The 19,653-nt window shown below is 39.6% G+C and overlaps 1 long non-coding RNA gene across 1 annotated transcript; it reads right to left on the reverse strand.

Moving 5' to 3' along the window:
* Positions 1–4,123: 4,123 nt before the first annotated feature.
* Positions 4,124–16,820, reverse strand: LOC147915700 (uncharacterized). Its single transcript, XR_015554131.1, has 2 exons — positions 16,557–16,820; positions 4,124–5,418 (listed from the first exon to the last, which is right to left on the reverse strand). It is a non-coding gene; the product is annotated as an uncharacterized LOC147915700 (long non-coding RNA).
* Positions 16,821–19,653: the final 2,833 nt, after the last annotated feature.

Consider the following 19,653-nt stretch of genomic DNA (forward strand, 5'->3'; position numbering starts at 1 on the left):
GACCGCCCGGGGACAACCGGTCTTGAACTCCCAACGGCCGAGCCTCGGTGGCCGCGGAGCCGGGATCAGCTCCCCGGGGCAGCGCGGCGCTCCCGCCGGCCTGGGTGAGCTGAGGGCGGCGGGGCGGGTGAGGGCGGGTGAGAGCGGCCGCAGGGACCGGCTCCGAGCGCAGGTGCGGCGGCTCTCCTGGCCCGCTGAGGTCGGGCCTGCTTTCCTCCCTTTTGGGGGACTGGAGTCTTTGCTAAAATTAAGTTCCCCATCCTCAACTAATCCTTCCAACCAGCCTGGTTAACACCCTGCTGCAAACCCCCAGCTAAGTCACTGCCCTTTGTAAATCCCAGTCTTTTCACTGGATCAGACCCCAATCCACCTTTTTTTTTTTTAAGATTTTATTTATTTTATTTTTTCCCCCCAAAGCCCCAGCAGATAGTTGTATGTCATAGCTGCACATCCTTCTAGTTGTGGCATGTGGGACTCGGCCTCAGGATGGACGGAGAAGTGGTGCCTTGATGCGCACCCGGGATCCGAACCCGGGCCGCCAGCATTGCAGCGCGCGCACTTAACCACCAAGCCACAGGGCCGGCCCCCAATCAATCCACCTTTTAAGAATTCAACAGAAAAACAGACAAAATACCTATCCCTCCAGGCTTATTTTCTGCTCCTCTCTCCTCACTTCTCTACACCTGGAAAGTTTCATCGCTGCATTTACCACTCTTCCCAAGCAAGCTATGCCTATCACTAACCCCACCTTCTGCCCGGAATACTCCCCTCTCCCATCCTCTCATGACAGCTCTTCTTCAGACCCCACTCAAATGTCATCTTCTGTGTCAAATCTTTTCCAGAAGTTTCTTTTCCTGCCAGTCTCTCTCAGACCTTTGTTAATTCACCTTTTCTGGACATTGATCACCCTGTGTGTGTTTAACAGTCTGTCTCCCCAGTTTGTGCGTTTTGCTTTGGAGGGGCTTCTTAGTTTTATCTGTAGCCACAGCAACCAAGCCCACAGAAGACCCTCAGTAATCACCAATGAACCAATGCAGGAAGGGAAAGGGTTTCAGAAATGGGCACAAGCGAAAGGGGTGTGAAGTGGCTGTGCACTCAGCACGCAGTTGTGCAACTTGCTCTCTTACTTCAGTATTCTATGCATGCAGTCGTCCAACATCCTATTGCTCCTGCAAATGACTAGGGATGACTTTGTAGACGTCCAATGAACCTCCAAAATTGAGCGTGAGGAGCAGGAGTGGTGGGAATTTAGAATGATTGCATGCAGCAGCAAGTCTTCTGTGGAAGAGATGGGAGGAGGGGAGGGAGAAGACGAACAAGTGTTTATCCTGCGTTCACTCTGTGCTCTTATGGACAGAGAAGTGTGAATACCTGGAGTAAGGACCCGCCTCTTCATTGCAGAAGTAATCTTGCGAAATCCTAAAACTCATAGGGAATTTTAGGTTCTAAATTTTAAGTCCGAAGATATACAGGGGAAAAAATATAAACACATAGTGTATGTTATTGTGTATGATATACACACATATAATACAAGTAAAATATGCACATGATTATATTTTTTAAAGAGCCATACAGAAAGTTATAAAATTGAAAAGTACAGTTCTTCCTCTACTTCCCTCCTCGAGGCTCTCTCACTTAAGGCGATCATTGTTAATAATTTATTGTGTATCTTCCCTAGAGAGCTTTCAATGTATTTTATCAAATCTAAACTATTACTGATTGTAGTTTTATGTAATTATATAAATGCAGATTGCATAATGTATGTAATTGCATAAAGAAAAAATGTGAGGAAAGAAACAAGTGTTGCTAATTAAACCTTTTTAAAGTGTGCATCTTAGAATAGATGAAATACCATATATGTGTGTATATACACTTTTAAAAATTTATGCACTTGCACTTGGTATCACTATGCAATAGACTGTTACCTTGGGGTTTTTTTTTTTTTCCCGTGTAACAATATGTCTTGGAGATCTTTTTATATTTGTATATATAGCTCTACCTCATTCTTTTTATCGCTAATATCTGCATTAAAATTTTATTGAACAATGTACTACAGTACAATTAATGGGTCCTTTATTAAGGGACGTTTTGGTTATTTCCACAGAGTGTGTTTGTTTTCTTGCTTGTGTTTGCTATTACAAGCATGTTGCAGTGAACAACCAACCTTGTGTGTATGTATGCGTACATATACACACACATATATATTGTGTGTGTGTATATATATTGTGTATATGTAGTAAGTTCATTTATATTTGCTAAGATTTTTCCATTTTAACTATGTAATCTATTCAAAGTATTGCTACAGTTTTTAGGAATTCCTCTGTATAAACTAGTTGTAGACATTTTCTAACTTAAATAGTTGTGTCACTCTTTGGAAGTGGTAAGCTGATATTTTAATATTTAGAGTTCATTACATACCAAGTACGATTTGACATTTAAAAACTATGTAGAAAATGTATCTCAAATTACTTTGTTAGAGAAAGAATTCTACAACTTCCCTGAGCAAAATCTCTCCAAAATGGCAATGGTTAAATTATTTATTTAGAAAGTCTTAAGTATATGATTTATTTAAAAATTTTTAAACCATAACAAATTATTTAGAACTTATTTGTTTCTTAGTCATGATAGTGATTAATACCTGGTTATCAGTTTCCTTATATTTAGTGTTAACAGACTACTAACATAAAGACTCTTTATGTGTTCACAAAATGAGAGCTTATCCTGTCCTTGGCTTGAAGTATGTGTAAGTCAGCACTCAATTAACAGAGCACAAATTGAACTCTTTGCATAGAACACATATTCTGTGAGGACTATTTTAATCAATTTCAGAAATTAAATGCTGTTTTTTTTTCCCTTAAACAACTTTACATAAATCCCAAGGAAACTGAGATAAGAAGACACACAGGTGCAAAGTATATGTCTGTTATATTTAAATGTTTACCTGAATTAAGGCTATAGATTATGTTTATTAGATTACCATATGAGCAGAGTAAATCACAATGACCTCTTTCAGTGTATTTTATTATAAACTTGATAAATTCTCGATTAGGAGATTTTCAAAAACTACCTAGGAGTGCTGGGCAAAAAGCACGGAGTAGAGCTGAGCCTGTTCCCTAACATGTTAACATTAAGAATCTGTGCTTGTAGAAAAACCACATTTTATTACTTATTTCAATGGATTCTGAATCCTTGCTATTTGTGGTCTTTTGGAGGAACAAATATGATATGGCATAATTCTAAACTTTTTTTTTCCAACTAAATTGACCTCTTGACCTTCTTGACCTCTTCATGGCTTTTCATGGCTTTACCTCTTTGCTTCTCTCTCTAGATATCCTCCCTCTGCTTCTTACTGAATCCTACCTATCCTTCAAGTCCAACTTATGTCCATGAAATCATCCTCTTTGTCTATTTTCTCCACACTCATTTCTTCCTTCTCTAAACTCCTTTTCCAATAGAACCCCACAATTTTATACTCTTGATTGATTCATGAGGATTACTTTGTCTCCCCAATAAGATTGTGAATTAATTCTTGAGGACAACAGCCTTGTCTTGTTTTCTGTCTCCCAGGGTGAATATCATAGCCCTGGGCACGTAATATGGCGGCTGTGGCTGTGGCACAGAGACGGAGGGAGAGGACTTCATATTTTTCTTCTCATTCTACTCTTTGTCTTCCTCCTAGCTTTCTTTCCTTTTCTTTTTTCCTTTCCTTTTTACTTACTTTCAGTTTCCCTTCTCTAAGCCTACGGATTCAGCCTGACCTTAGTAACCATAGTTATTGTTTAACCTAACTGGTGGTATTCAGGACTAACTTAAGCATTTTTAGCTTTTAATATCCTTTCTTTGCAAGATTACAAATAGCTGTTTGAGCAAAGGGGGAAACTGATGCCTACAGATGGTTAACAGCTCCTCAATGCCTAACTGATTGTATCTTTTTTTTACCTTTCTCTCTTCTTTAGTTTCAAAATGCTTTTTTTCCTGGTAGGTTTGAGAGGAAGTTTTCCAAATGAAGACCTCCTGATAGACTGTCATTAAATTGGTCATTTCCTTACTGCAGTGTTTACCATGTTGTTATGAGAGGTTTGGGGATTTGATTGGAGACGTAAAAGAAACTTTTTACTCCAAATAAATGGACCGAAGGTATATTTTATTATACAGAGGTTAGTAAAGGCGATAGTCCGCAAACAGATCTGAATAGGTCAAATAATAAGAGGGAAAAAACACCAGCTCGACTAGAAAGGGAAAACATCCACATCGGCTGAGATAGCAGCAGATTCGAATAGGTCATATAATAAGAGAGAAAAACATCAGATCGATCGGAAAGGGAAACATCAGATCAACTGAAGGGAAATGATACAAATTAACCGGAAAGAGAAACACTAGGTTGACCGAAAAGAGAATATATCAGATTAATTACTTTATAATAAATCAATTACTCATAACATTTATGCCCCATTGTCAGGAGAGTCTTGTCAATTGACATGGCTGGGCAAGGATCACACGTCCTGGGCAAGGTGTCCCTTCCACAGGTGGAACTCTCACCAGGCCTCGGTTTTCAGCAGTTTATATAAGCAGTTACAGAGTTTACAGAGCAAGCACTTAGTGTTCCCATGCACAAATGGTTATCAGTGGCATACATGCACTGAACCTCCTGGCTATCATCCCAGCTCAGTAGTTGTGTACGTGCATTGTTTACCCTGCTTATCATCCCAGCCTGGCACAGATGGCCAGTCTGTCCCAGGCTGCCGTGCCCAAAGGGCCTTGAAATTTTTACACATTGTAACTATCTCCATGGGAGAAGGGCCAGTTCCCACCACGCAGAAAGCAGCTTTTATATTTCTTTTTGTGCTGGTGGCTGTAGGTCAATGGAGCAGCCAAACATGGCTGTACTCATGTCAAGACATTTTTGGCCGTGGCCGTCTCCATTAACCATAAGACACCATATGCACAGACAGTGAACTTTGTACACAAGTATTTAAGACATATCCAAGAATTTAAAATCCAATGATCATAATCATTATAAAATTATTTTGTAATAAAGGACCTAAACCCCAAGGTAATCAATTAAACAATTGATTTTTCAAAGATAACATTAGTTAAGATGACATCTAGGCCTAACAAATTAGCTTGGAGAAGTCTAGATTAGTTCCCATCACAGAGGGTAGCAGAAGGCAGGGTAATAGAGAAATTATAATTAGTTTTGTGTAATGCATCAGAGATAGGCTTATATTGAGAAGTTGCTTGATGTTTCTGAGACCAAACTTCTCGGCCATTTGTAGTCCAGGTTACAGGTCCCACTGGTGTAGAGCAGTTGGTCTAACAGTGCAGGGTCAAAGGTTGTCCTACGGAGACATTAGTTGGTGTGGAGGTCTGCAGCAGACATGGAGTTGTAGCATAGCGTAGCGAGCACAGCAGGAATATCTATTTATGTAAAGAAACAGAATTTTTAGGAACATGATATAATTGTTCACTTTCTGGATACATGACTGTGAGTGTTGCAGTGGGCCCTTGGGCCACTACTTTTGTGGCACGGGGAGCCGCATTGGGTGGGTGTGTCACCCACACTTTGCTTTAGGTTTTCATCCATCTGTAAACCCAAATCCTGTATTCCTCTTTTAGTTAATTTAGTTGGAGGTTGTCCCAGTGACACAGGGGGAGTCAGGAGGGGAAGTACCAATAATTGTCTCATTTGTTTTCCAGACTCTATAGTTAGTATTGTGTCACTACCATTATATAATATAAATTTTATTTTTTTTTTGGTAATCTGGATTAATGACTCCTCCTAGTATATCAATACCTTTTGTCGCTAGTCCAGAGTGTCCTTTTAACAAACCAAAAGTGTTTTTGGGAAATCGTACCCCTATCCCAGTAGGGACTATAGACTGCTTCTTAGGGGGCAATTGAATAGAATAAACAGTGGATAAGTCCAATGCAGCCGCTTCGGCTGTGGCACGAAAAGGCAGGTTAGCAGATTGAGTCAAGGGCCAATAGGTTAAGGTCATAAGCTCATGGGTGGCGGCTGCCACTTCTGTAATCTTTGCTGGTAATAACCTTGACAGAGGAGCAGTACTTACATGGTTGTGCCACCCCTTTAATGAGCCATGACTGAGTTTTCTCAATTGTTGTTTAAGCAATCCATTCATTCGTTCTATGAGGCCTGCAGCTTGGGGTAATAAGGTATAGGATAAATCAATTCCATATGATTTTTTTTTGTATAAGTTTGAATTAACTTACCTGTAAAGTGGGAACCGTTGTGACTCTGAACCTGTTTTGGTGTTTTATAATATAACTTAATTGTATCTAATAATTTTATGGCACTCTGTTGGGTGGCTACTTTAGCTGGCATAGCTAATAAATAACCAGAATATGTATCAACAGCAGTGTAGGCATAAATAGATCCACAAGAATTTGGCAATGGTCCAGTAAAATCTATTTGCCGGGTATGAGCGAGAAATAATCCCTTTTGGATATGACCTTGGTAGGGGTGTGGAACTCCCCGTTTGTTTAACTGTTGGCATAACTGACATTGTTGTACTGTAGTGGGAATATCATCATGGGTGACAAGGATTTCCCTTTGTTGTGCCCACCTGTATGAAGTTTGTTCTCCCAAGTGTCCACTCTTTTTATGGACTCATCGTGTTAAGCCTGGGTTGTGTGTTGTATGACTTTGCACCAGCTGATCAGCATAAGAGTTATACTTTTGTTTTGTAGAAATTAAAGAACTGTGAGCATCAACATGAAATATAGTAACAACTGTGTTTTGACACCATGACCACATGTCTTTACATAATTTTTTTTTAAGTTAAAAAAAAGACTTTAATTTTGGCAAAAGTTTATCAAGAATATTAAAAGATTTTAAAACAGTTGGTCAATTAGGAAACAATTCTTAGTTATTTATTTAATCAAGTTGACAACAGAAACAGTCAAAGGCAAACAGAGAGTTAAAACAGTCAAAAAACAAAAAGAAAAACCTTAATAGAGAGACTTTGGTCCTTTTGAACATAGGAAATTATTTTAATAAAACATAGATGTTTTGTCTTTTATATAGATTTACTAAAAAGAATATCTTTTAATCTTTATATAAAGAGCAGACCCAAAGTTTAAGAAAATTATCTTTATAAGAGAGAAAGCCACATCCTAATTTTTTATCAGCTTACTTTAGCCAACTTGACCTGTATAAAAGTTTTTAGGGCTTTACTTTTATAAATTTTTTGTCATTTATTTTTTATATTTAGAATTTGTTTTATGTTTTTTCTTTTTAGTATTTTAGGACAAATTTATTTTTTTATTATTTATTTATTTATTTTTGTGAGGGAGATCAGCCCTGAGCTAACATCCGTGCTAATTCTCCTCTTTCTGCTGAGGAAGACCGGCTCTGAGCTAACATCTATTGCCAATCCTCCTCCTTTTTTTTTCTTCCCCAAAGCCCCAGTAGATAGTTGTATGTCATAGTTGCACATCCTTCTAGGTGCTGTATGTGGGACGCGGCCACAGGATGGCCAGAGAAGCGGTGCGTCAGTGCACGCCCGGGATCCGAACCCGGGCCGCCAGCAGCGGAGCGCGCACACTGAACCGCTAAGCCACTGGGCCGGCCCACAAATTTATTTTTTTAAATAAAATAAATAAAAATATCTCTATTTTTTATATCTTTTTAATGGATAACATACATTTTGGTTTTTTTGTATACAGACTTTTTAGAAATATGTACTTTTTTATAGAACATTTTTTAACATGTATAGAACATGTTTATCAATAAACGCATCTTTTAGTTTCTCTGAGATAAGAAACCAAAGGCAGACAAATCTATGCTTAGCAACCAATGTTCAATGTTTTATCTTATGTGGAAATGACCCAGTGACTCAATAAATTTTTATTAACTTAATTTAGCAAAACTCTAAAGCTTCAAGTTACCAAAAAGATTTTGGAAGCTGTTTTTGAAATAACTTTGTCTTTTAGAAGTTTCTGTGTATTAATTAAGGATTGCATTTCATCGTGAGAGGTTTTGAATCCTCTCTTTTAAGGGTGACCCTTAAGGTGAACTCATCTGAAACAGAAGTTTTCCAGAATGGCCATCACAATTTTAAATTACTTTAAAAGTTTACTTATTTTCACTTGCTTAATTTCAGATCAGGAATTCTGGGGGAGTTGAAGTGGGGAACCTCAGCAAGAGAGGGGAGAGGAGCAGCAGATTCAGCTTCGGCTGCTGGCATGTTTAATTAACTTAATTATTTTTTTTAAAGAGGCAGTACAGTATTTCTGATTTTATTTAAAAACCTCAAAAGAGGTGGGAGTCAAGATGGCGGCGTAGGCAGCTCTGAACTCACCTCCTCCCGTGGACACAGCCAATTTACAACTACTCGTGGAAAAATTACCCCTGAGACAGAACTGAAAACTGGATAAGAGGAACTCCTGCAACAACGGACAATCCTAACTGGGGCAGAAGAGGCAGAGACTCCCTTCTGGAGAGGAAAAACGCCGCCTTCACAAACCGCCAGCTTCACGGCCTCCGGGAGCAGCACACGGGTACGCAGCCTCCCTGGAGGCGCGGGGTCCTGAGCCAGGGAGCGCCCTCGCTGTGGGCATTTTGTGGACCCAGCACAATCGAGACCAGCGGCATAATATCTGACTTTGCCTGCTGCTAAAGCATTGGGGAGCACCCCCAGAAAACCCGGTTCACAAAGAAACTAAAACTGGCTCTTAAAGGGCCCACGCACAAACTCACCCATTCCAGAAAGCATCCTAAAATCACCAGAAAGAAAGGTGCACAGTGCTTTGGTGACAAGAGACTCACCTAATAGGCCCTGAGTGCATCTCGGTGAGGGGTGAGACCTCTCCAGGGACTGGGATATTGGCGGCGGCCATTGTTGTGGCCTGGTGTGAGTGTGCTGACACAGACGCCATTGGAGTTCTCCCTGAGGCCTGCTAGCCCAGGGTCTGCTCCACCCACTAGAGCACCGATTTAACCTAGCTCAGCCAGGGCAGGCAGCCCACCCTACAGACTGGCCCCACCCAACAACAAGACCTCAGGCAACGTGTGGGCCTGCATAGATTGGTGACTGGATTCTCTGCAGCCTGGCAACTGAGCTGACTTGAGCAGGCAGGGTGTGCACAAGGAGCGGGTGGAGAGTGTGGGGCGGTGTCGGAGTGTGTGGGGCTCCCGCCGTGGTGAGACTAGGTCCGGTGAGACTGGGTCTGCTTGGGGAGGTCGGGGCGCTCACACGGGGCAGGACTGTGTTGACTGTGTGTGTGGACCTGTGGGCAACAGGGCTTGTCAGCTGCAGAAGACTTGTGCTTCTCAAAGACCCACATAGGAGGTTTGCCCCACCTTCCAAAGCCTGAAACAATTGGGTGCTCTTGTGCCTGAGGCCAGCCCCACCCAGCTGCAATCCTCAGAGAGCTGACAAGAGACCTAATAGGCTAGAGGCTTACAGCAATTGTAAGGCCCTGAGCCTAACAACCTGCCACGCTGGGGGCCTACTCACTTAAAAGAAATACTGCAACACAAATGTGGTATTAGAACTTACAGCCAACTGTGCTGGGGCTCCCCACACCTGATAAAGAGACTGAAGGGCCCACAACAACTACAAGCAGCTGAGCATAACAACAGCTGGCCAGGACCATAAATCAGCCTCCCTGGGCGCCTATAGGGAGAGCTAACAGGCCACAACAGAAGGACACACGTAGCCCACATAGGGGCCACCCCTGGAACATTGAGAACTGAGGGAAGCACACTGGAAGCCTCCTAAGGCATCACTTACATAAGGTCGTCTATCCAAGAGCAGGAGATGTAGCTGACCTACCTAATACGTAGACACAAGCACAGGGAAAGAGGCAAAATGAGGAGGCAAAAGAATACATTCCAAGTAAGGGAACAGGACAAAACCCCAGAAAAGGAACTAAGTGAAACAGAAATGAGCAACCTACCCGACAGAGAGTTCAAACTAAGAGTGTTAAGGATGCTTACTGATCTGGGGAGAAGAATAGATGAACTCAGTGAGAATGTCAACAAAGAAATGGAAGATATAAAAAAGAACCAATCAGAAATGAAGAATACAATACTGGAAATGAAAAATTCATTAGAGGGACTCAAAAGCAGAGTAGAGAATACAGAAGAACGGATCTGTGTGCTGGAAGAAAGACTAGAAGAAATTACCCAAGGTGAACAGGTAAAAGAGAAAAGAATTAAAAAGAGTGAGGACAGTCTAAGGGACCTCTGGGACAACATCAAGCGCACTAACATCCGTGTTATAGGTGTCCCAGAAGGAGAAGAGCGAGACAAGGGGTCAGAGAATCTATTTCAAGAAATAATAGATGAAAACTTCCCTAACCTAAGGAAGGAAACAGACATCCAGGTGCAGGAAGCACAGAGAGCCCCAAACAAGATAAACCCAAAGAGGCCCACACCAAGACACATCATAATCAAAATGTCCAGAATTAAAGATAAAGAGAGAATCCTAAAAGCCGCAAGAGAATCTCAAGTTACATACAAAGGAAACCCCATAAGGCTATCAGCTGACTTCACAGCAGAAACCTTACAGGCTAGAAGAGAGTAGCACGATATATTTAAAGTGCTAAAAGGAAAAAACTTACAGCCAAGAATACTCTACCCAGCAAGGTTATCATTCAAAATGGAAGGAGAGATCAAAATTTTCCCAGATAAGCAAAAATTAAAGGAGTTTGTCACCAAGAAACCAGTGCTACAAAAAATGTTAAAGGGACTGATTTAAGGGGAAAAGAGAAGACCACAAATAGGAAAAATTATCTATTTCCATGATTAGAACGTAATGGATACAAATGCACAAAAAAGAGGTTAGATATGATATCAAAAACATGAAAGGAGGGAGGAGGGGAGTTAAAGAGTACAGCTTTCAAACAGAGGTCAAACTAAAGTGACCATCAATTCTGTATAGAAGAAGTAAGGAACAGAGAAGGACTACTAAAACTGAGGGGAAAAAAAAAGTTAAAAAATGGCAGTAAGTACATACTTATCAATAGCTACTTTAAACGTCAATGGACTAAATGCTCCAATTAAAAGGCATAGGGTGGCTGACTGGATAAAAAAACAAGACCCATATATATGCTGCATACAAGAGACACACTTCAGACCTAAAGACACTCACAAACTGAAAGTGAAGGGATGGAAAAAGATACTCCATGCAAATGGCAATGAAAAGAAAGCTGGGGTAGCAGTACTCATATCAGACAAAATAGACTTTAAAACAAAAACTGTAAAAAGAGTCAAAGAAGGGCATTACATAATGATCAAGGGAACAATCCAACAAGAGGATATAACACTTGTAAATATCTACGCACCCAATGTAGGTGCACCTAAATATATAAAGCAATTATTAACAGACATAAAAACAGAAATAGACAGTAACACGATAATAGTAGGGGACTTTAACACTCCACCTACACCAACGGATAGATCATCCAAACAGAAGATCAATAAGGAAACATTGGCCTTAAATGACACACTAGAACAGATGGACCTAGTAGATATATACAGAGCATTCCATCCAAAAACCGAAGAATACACGTTCTTTTCAAATGCACATGGAACATTCTCCAGGATTGATCACATATTAGGCCACCAAACAAGTCTCCATAAATTTAAGAAGATTGAAATAATACCAAGCATCTTTTCTGACCACAACGGTATGAAACTAGAAATCAACTATAGGAAGAAAATCAGAAAAGCCACAAATACGTGGAGATTAAACAAAACGCTACTGAACAACGACTGGGTTAACGAAGAAATCAAAGAAGAAATCAAAAAATACCTGGAGACAAATGAAAATGAAAATACGACATGCCAGAATTTATGGGATACAGCAAAAGCGGTTCTAAGAGGGAAGTTTATAGCGATACAGGCCTATCTCAACAAACAAGAAAAATCTCAAATAAACAATCTAACAATGCACCTAAAGGAACTGGAAAAAGAAGAAAAAACCAAGCCCAAAATCAGTAGAAGAAGGGAAATCATAAAAATCAGAGCAGAAATAAATGAAATAGAGACTAAAAAAACAATAGAAAAAATTAATAAAACCAAGAGCTGGTTCTTTGAAAAGATCAACAAAATAGACAAACCTTTAGCTAGACTCACCAAGAAAAAAAGAGAGAAGGCACAAATAAGTAAAATCAGAAATGAAAGAGGAGAGGTTACAACAGACACCTCAGAAATACAAAAGATTATAAGAGAATACTATGAAAAGCTATATGCCAACCAATTCGACAATCTGAAAGAAATGGATAAATTCTTAGAATCATACAACCTTCCAAAACTGGATCAAGAAGAAGTAGAAAATTTGAATAGACCAATCACCAGTAAGGAGATCGAAACAGTAATCACAAACCTCCCCAAAAATAAAAGTCCAGGACCAGACGACTTCCCTGGTGAATTCTACCAAACATTCAAAGAAGACTTAATACCTATCCTTCTCAAATTCTTCCAAAAAATTGAGGAGGGGGGGAAGCTCCCTAACTCATTCTACGAAGCTGACATTACCCTGATACCAAAACCAGACAAGGACAACACAAAAAAAGAAAATTACAGGCCAATATCACTGATGAACATCGATGTGAAAATCCTCAACAAAATACTAGCAAATCGCATACAACAATACGTTAAAAAGATTATACACCATGATCAAGTGGGATTTATTCCAGGTATGCAGGGATGGTTTCACATTTGCAAATCAATCAACGTAATACACCACATTAATAAAATGAAGAACAAAAATCATATGATCATCTCAATAGATGCAGAGAAAGCATTTGACAAGATACAGCATCCATTTATGATAAAAACTCTGAATAAAATGGGTATAGAAGGAAAGTACCTCAACATAATAAAGACCATATATGAGAAACCCACAGCTAATATCATCCTCAATGGTGAAAAACTGAAAGCTATCCCTCTAAGAACAGGAACCAGACAAGGATGCCCACTGTCACCACTCCTATTTAACATAGTATTGGAAGTCCTAGCCAGAGCAATCAGGCAAGAGAAAGAAATAAAAGGGATCCAAATTGGAAAGGAAGAAGTGAAACTGTCACTATTTGCAGATGACATGATTTTATATATAGAAAACCCTAAAGAATCCACTAGAAAACTTTTAGAAGTAATAAACGAATATGGTAAAGTTGCAGGATACAAAATCAACATACAAAAATCAGTTGCATTTCTGTACACTAACAACGAAGTAGCAGAAAGAGAAATTAAGAATACAATCCCATTTACAATTGCAACAAAAAGAATAAAATACCTAGGAATAAACTTAACCAAAGAGGTGAAAGATCTGTACACTGAAAACTATAAAACAATTCTGAAAGAAATTGAAGAAGACACAAAGAAATGGAAAGATATTCCGTGCTCTTGGATTGGAAGAATTAACATAGTTAAGATGTCCATACTTCCTAAAGCCATCTATAGATTCAATGCAATCCCTATCAAAGTTCCAACAACATTTTTCACAGAAATAGAACAAAGAATCCTAAAATTTATATGGAACAACAAAAGACCCCGAATAGCTAAAGGAATCCTGAGAAAAAAGAACACAGCTGGAGGTATCACAGTCCCTGATTTCAAAATATACTACAAAGCTATAGTAACCAAAACAGCATGGTACTGGCACAAAAACAGACACACAGATCAATGGAATAGAATCGAAAGCCCAGAAATAAACCCACACATCTCTGGACAGCTAATCTTTGACAAAGGAGCCAAGAACATACAATGGGGAAAAGAAAGTCTCTTCAACAAATGGTGTTGGGAAAACTGGATAGCCACATGCAAAAAAATGAAAGTAGACCCTTACCTTACACCATGCACAAAATTTAACTCCAAATGGATTAAAGACTTGAATGTAAGACCTGAAACTATGAAACTTCTAGAAGAAAACATAGGCAGTACGCTCTTCCACATCGGTCTTAGCAACATCTTTTCAAACACCACATCTGACCGGGCAAGAGAAACAATAGAAAAAATAAACAAATGGGACTACATCAAACTAAAAAGCTTCTGCACAGCAAAGGAAACCATCAACAAAACGAAAAGACAACCTAACAATTGGGAGAAGATATTTGCAAACCATACATCTGATAAGGGCTTAATCTCCAAAATATATAAAGAACTCATGCATCTCAACAACAAAAAAACTACCAACCCAATTAAAAAATGGGCAAAAGACCTGAACAGACATTTCTCCAAAGAAGATATACAGATGGCCAACAGACACATGAAAAGATGTTCAAAATCACTAACTATCAGGGAAATGCAAATCAAAACTACAATGAGATATCATCTCACGCCCGTCAGAATGGCTATAATTAACAAGACAGGAAACAATATGTGTTGGAGAGGATGTGGAGAAAAGGGAACTCTCATACACTGCTGGTGGGAGTGCAAACTGGTGCAGCCACTATGGAAAACAGTATGGAGATTCCTCAAAAAATCAAGGATAGAACTACCATATGATCCAGCTATTCCACTGTTGGGTATTTATCCAAAGAACTTGAAAACACCAATTTACAAAGGTACATGCACCCCTGTGTTCATTGCAGCGTTATTCACAATAGCCAAGACTTGGAAGCAACCTAAGTGCCCATCAAGGGACGAATGAATAAAGAAGATGTGGTATATATACACAATGGAATACTACTCAGCCATAAGAAACGATGAAATCCAGGCATTTGTGACAACATGGATGGACATTGAGGGTATAATGCAAAGTGAAATAAGTCAGAGGGAGAAGGTCAAATACCGTATGATTTCCTTCATTAAGTAGTAGATAATAACAACAATAAACAAACACATAGGGACAGAGATTGGATTGGTGGTTATCAGAGGGGAAGGGGGAAGGGAGGAGGGTGAAAGGGATAATTCGGTACATGTGTGTGGTGATGGGTTGTAATTAGTATTTTGGTGGTGAACATGATGTAGTCCATGCAGAAATAGAAGTACAATGATGTACACCTGAAATTTTTACAATGTTATAAACCAATGTTACTGCAATAAACAAAAAATTAAAAAAAAAATAAATAAAAACCTCAAAAGATTAAAATAGGCTTCCCACTAGTTGTTTAACTTTTTAGCTGGCTTTTTTCAATTGCATAAGCAAATACATCAGTTTTGGTAAACTGAAATTGCCCCATTTTGGCCATTTTCTCTGGAGTCTATGGAATATTGTGGCCATGTGGTGTTACAAGAAAAAACTATCTTCTTCTTGGACATGGTCTCCTAGCGGAATATAGCCCATTAAGCAAAGAGGTGGCCCAGAGGGCTTTTCTTGGGGACAGATGGAACTCCCCCCCTTCAAAATTACAAGCATACAGAACAGACAGTCAAATGGGATCCCAAACAGAACAGATAGATGCGTCTAACAGATTCTGGGTAAAAGTCCTACAACTATTCCCACTCCAGTAGGAATAGCCCTGCCTCTTAAAGAGACAGGACTCCAGATGGAGGGGAAGGAGTTTTCGGTGTAAGCAAAAACAGACAGATAGACAAACAAGCAAATAATTCTGGAGCCTGTTTCCCTGTCATAAGAAAAATATGCCCAGGGTCAGCGGTGCCGGGTCAGATGGAAAGCACTGGGAGCAGTCCCTAGGGCAAATCACCTAGGCAGCTGCTGGACTGTTTCCCAGGACATCTTACCCAGCCCAGGGCCACCGAGCCACAGACAAAGGGCCTCCCGGCTGGCTAGCCAAATTATTATTGGATACATATTCAGGCTCTCTATTTGTCACATAAGAGGGGCCAAATAAAACTAGAATGCCAGGCTCATGGCAAGGAGAGACTTCCTATTTTGGGTGACATCAGCCGGGACTGTAAATCTGAAACTTCTTTTTCGAAGAGTACCTTCTCCCTTGTATTGTATCCCTATCTTCTATAGCCCGACGATAAGCAGTCAATAAACACCAACCTCGCCGTGTCAGAAAAGAAACATCATCTCTTTCTTTCTTTTTCCCCACCGTCTGCAAAGCTTTGGTCACATCCAATGATTCATATCTCGCAGACGAACATCCCAAGATTCACATAATCCTGACCTATAAGTCCACTCCCCAGCCAGAGTGCAAAAGGGAGGGTCCTCCCATCCTGGGAGCTCTTCCACCTTGGCTTCAGTTACCTTTTGTTTGAACAGGAAAGCCATCTCCTTAGTCGAATCCTGCTCACAGCGCCAATTATGTTATGAGAGGTTTGGGGATTCGATCGGAGATGTAAAAGAAACTTTCCACTCCAAACAAATGGACCGAAGGTATATTTTATTATATAGAGGTTAGTAAAGGTGATAGTCCGCAAACAGATCTGAATAGGTCAAATAATAAGAGGGAAAAAACACCAGCTCGACTAGAAAGGGAAAACATCCACATCGGCTGAGATAGCAGCAGATTCGAATAGGTCATATAATAAGAGAGAAAAATATCAGATCCATCGGAAAGGGAAACACCAGATCGACTGAAGGGAAATGATACAAATTAACCGTAAAGAGAAACACCAGGTTGACGGAAAAGAGAACACATCAGATCAATTACTTTACAATAAATCAATTACTTACAACATCCATGCCCCACTGCCGGGAGAGTCCTGTCAATCGACACGGCTGGGCAAGGATCACATGTCCTGGGCAAGGCGTCCCTCCCACAGGTGGAACTCTCACCAGGCCTCGGTTTTCAGCAGTTTATATAAGCAGTTACAGAGTTTACAGAGCAAGCACTTAGTGTTTCCATGCACAAATGGTTATCAGTGGTGTACGTGCACTGAGCCCCCTGGCTATTGTCCCAGCCCAGTAGTTGTGTACGTGCATTGTTTACCCTGCTTATCGTCCCAGCCCGGCACAGATGGCCAGTCTGTCCCAGGCTGCGGTGCCCAAAAGGCCTTGAAATTTTTACACATTGCAACTATCTCCATGGGAGAAGGGCCAGTTCCCACCACGCAGAAAGCAGCTTTTATATTTCTTTTTGTGCTGGTGGCTGTAGGTCAATGGAGCGGCCAAACATGGCTGTACTCATGTCAAGACACATGTTTTCTTGTCTTTTTATTAAACAGCATTTTAAAATTGAGATCTACTTCACATAACATAAAATTCACCGTGTTCAAGTGTACACTTCAGTAGTTTTTATTATATTCACTGTGTTGTGCAACCATAACCACTATCTAATTCCAGAACATTTCCATCACCCAAAAAGGAAACCCATGCCTATGAGCAGTTAGACCCAATTCTTCTCCCATCTCCTGGCAACCGCTAATCTACTTTCTGTCTCTATGGGTTTGCCTTTTCTGAGCATTTTATAGACTCATGTAATATGTGGCCTTTTGAGTCTGGCTTCTTTCACTTAATGTGATGTTTTTAAGGTTTATCCACGTTGTAGCATGTAGCAGTTCTTCATTCTTTCTTATGACTGAGTAATATTTCATTATGTGGATATGCCACATTTTGTTTATCCATTTAATCACCTCTTTGGACACTTGGGTTGTTTCCATTTTTTGGCTATTATAAATAATGCTGCTATGAACATTTGTGTACAAATTTTTGTGTGAACATATGTCATCAATTCTATTGGGTGGAATTGCTAGTAGAATTCCACCTAGGAGTGAAATTACTGGGTCATGTGGTAATTCTATGTTTAGCTTTTTGAGAAACCGCGAGACCATTTTCCATAGAGACTGCACTATTTTACATTCCTGCCAGCAATGTATGAAGATTTAGATTTCTCTACATCCTTGCCAACACTTTTTATTGTCTTTTTAAAAAAAATTATAGCCATCCTAGTGGGTGTAGAGTGCTATCTTATTGTGGTTTTGATTTGCATTTCCCCAATGGCTGATGATGTTGAACATCTTTTCATGTGCTTGTTGGTCATTTGTATATCTTCTTTTGGAAATGTCTGTTTTGGTTCTTTGCCCATTTTTAAATTGCGCATTTTATATTGGGTTATTTGTCTTTTTTATTGTTGAGTAAGAGTTCTTGATATATCCTGAATACTAGATCCTTATCAAACATATGATTTGCAAATATTTTCTCCCATTCTGTGGTTTGTCTTTTCACTTTCTTGATAGTGTCTTTGATGCATGAAAGTTTTTAATTTTGATGAGGTTTATTTTTTTCTTCAATTGCTTGTGGCTTTTGGTGTCATACCTAAAAAACCGTTCTCTAATCCGAGATTTGGGCAACTCTGCCTAATCTAAGGTCACACAGATTTTCACTTACATTTCCTTCTAAAAGTTTCTTAGTTATTGTTCTTACATGCAGGTCTTTGATCCATTTTGAGTTAATTTTTGTATGTGATGTGAAATAGAGATCGAAACTCATTCTCTTACATGTGTATCCACATGTTTTTCCAGTTGTCTCACTACCATTTGTTGAAAAGACTGTTATTTCCCAATCAAACTATCTTAGCACCCTTGTGAAAAATCAATTGACCATAAATGTATGAGTTTATTTCTAGCCTCTCAAATCTATTTCATTTGTTTATATGTCTGTCTTTATGCCAACCACATTGTCTTGATTATTGTAGCCTGTAGTAAGTTTTTGAATTGTTGAGTGTGAGTCCTCCAACTGGCCATTTATTTTTAAAAGAAATGAAACTCATCATCTTAGCAGAACGTAAATGTTGAAAGACTGAAATACATTGGGTTTATTAGTGTTATAAAAAATGCTCAATGGGTGCTGGCCTGGTGGTGTAGTAGTTAAGTTTGTGTGCTCTGCTTTGGCAGCCCAGGGTTCACAGGTTTGGATCCTGGGCACAGACCTACATACCGCTTGTCAAACTATGCTGAAGTGGCATCCCACATACAAAATAGAGGAAGATTGGCATGGATGTTAGCATATCGACGATCTTCCTCAACCAAAAAGAGGAAGATTGGCAACAGATGTTAGCTCAGGGCCAATCTTCCTAACCAAAAAAAAAAAAAAAAGCTCAAAAAAATATGCATTGAATATACGTGATATATATGTTGAATATTAAATGTATTGAACATTAAATATATAGAAAATTAATATATTATTTCTATTCTGTATATATGTGTGTGTATATATATATTTTTTTTATCAAGCAGAGTTATATATATCACCAAGCACAGAATCTGGCATTTAATTGTTGACAGTTAATATTACTTCCCCAGTCTTCTCCATGGAACTTGTATGTATCTTACCAAGACTTATCTTAAACGACAGCTCCTCAGAGATTTCCCTCCTGTACTTTCTCCTCTGATGCTGCAGATTCTTGTGCACACTTTGGCTGGTTCCAGTGAAACTATAAGTGTTTGTCGGTATGTTTGCCTCCCTCATTAGACTGTGAGCTCCTTGCCAATGCCTAGAGGTGAGAGAACGGTGCTTGTTTCAGGAAATGCCAAAGTGTTGTGACTCCAGGCAGCACAGACTGCAAAGGCCATAGAAGAAACTGGAGAGAAAGATTGGAACTGAGTCAGGAAAGCCCTGGAGGACTCAAGAGTTTGTATTTGGCACCCAGAGGAGGACTTTACAAATACGGCAGTGATATGATACGATCTGAAGTTTAAAAAGATCATTCTTGGCTGTGTAATTGAATGAGGCCTGTAACTTCTCTGGATCTGAGTTTCATTATCAGTAAACAGGGCGAGTTGCACTAGATGATTTCTAAGGGTTTTTTGTAGTTCTGAAATTATGTGCTGTG

This window comes from Ceratotherium simum, chromosome 13 (genome assembly GCF_057802395.1).
Source record: "Ceratotherium simum simum isolate JZ-2026a chromosome 13, ASM5780239v1, whole genome shotgun sequence".
Lineage (NCBI taxonomy): Eukaryota > Metazoa > Chordata > Mammalia > Perissodactyla > Rhinocerotidae > Ceratotherium > Ceratotherium simum.